This window comes from Phaethon lepturus, unplaced genomic scaffold, assembly GCF_000687285.1.
Source record: "Phaethon lepturus isolate BGI_N335 unplaced genomic scaffold, ASM68728v1 scaffold47027, whole genome shotgun sequence".
NCBI classification, from domain to species: Eukaryota; Metazoa; Chordata; class Aves; order Phaethontiformes; family Phaethontidae; genus Phaethon; species Phaethon lepturus.
Window position 1 is genome coordinate 10,748 of NW_010553490.1, and position 1,233 is coordinate 11,980.

Sequence of the window (1,233 nt, forward strand, 5' to 3'; positions counted from 1 at the left end):
AAGCCGCAGGGCCAGGGGCAAGAGTCAGTGCAGGCAGGAACCAACCTGTCTGCCGGCAACACGCGTGCGCAGCCCGCTCCGGGACGTCACGCAGGCGAGGCTTTGCTTTCCCCTCTCCCGCCTGCAGCCGAGGTTGGCAGGACGGCGCTGGGAGCCCCGGGGAGCCCCGGCACGGGGCAGCTGGCACGGACCGGCGACCACCAGGGTAACTCAGGGCGGGCAAAGGTGGGACTGTTGCTTTCCTTGTGCCGAAGCCAAACGCTAACCAGCACAGCCTGAGCGAAGATTTTGTTCCAGCAGGCCGTGGAAGTCTATTTTAGGACCAGCAAAGCGCAGGCAGGAGAGGTCGTACGGCCGTAACACCGCTCGGCTTTTGCCACCCGTTATCTAGCGGTTTGCTGGGCTGAGCCCAACACGTTGATGCCCCCGGGAGAGTGGGGAAAAGTCAGCTCTTCGGCAAAATGCCTATTTGTCGTTCTGCTGGGCTGTTATCGCTGGTCCTCACACCCATGGCTGAGCCGGGCCCAGCAAGGCCCCTCAGCACGCCTGGCTGCTCCGGTTTCGGGAGGGTCTGAAGCGCTGGAGATGGGGAAGGCTTGGGGTGAGCCACGCGGTGCTTCAGGGAGAGCTTGCGAAGCGGGGGTGTTGGAGAACGCCTCGGATACTCGGGCTCCTCAAGGGTGGCACCCCGCCATGGCTCCATCCCCCCCGAAGTCGGGTCTCCAGCACACCTCACGGGGACGTCACGTGCGGGTCGCCTGCCATTTCAGTGACGTGTTCTGAATCGTCCGCAGCGTTTCGGGTGGGACTGCAGAAAGGGCCATGTCTAAGCTAACAGGACGTAACCTGAAGGAATCGCGGGGAACGTCAGAGCCAATACTTTGCCAAGGGAATTTGGAGAGGAACAAACGGCAACATCGCGCTGCTTTCTTTTTAAAGCCATTGCTTCGTTAAGGCAGAAAACGGGGCTAAGACCTTCTCCCAGGCAAAATGAAATCCTTGCCTTGGGAATCAAAGTGACCTGATTTCCCCCCCTCGCTGAGCTGCTTATTTTTCCTACTCCAGTATTCACCCAGGATATGCTTTATGCACGACCCCCGCTAAGAGCTGTAACGGCAGCAAAACCCAAGTCCTTCTGCAGCACCGCTACCGCTCACATTTTTCTGCCTCGGGACTTTTTCCTTCCCTGACGTCAATCTTCCTCAGCCCTCATGCCCACCGCGTCACCAGCAC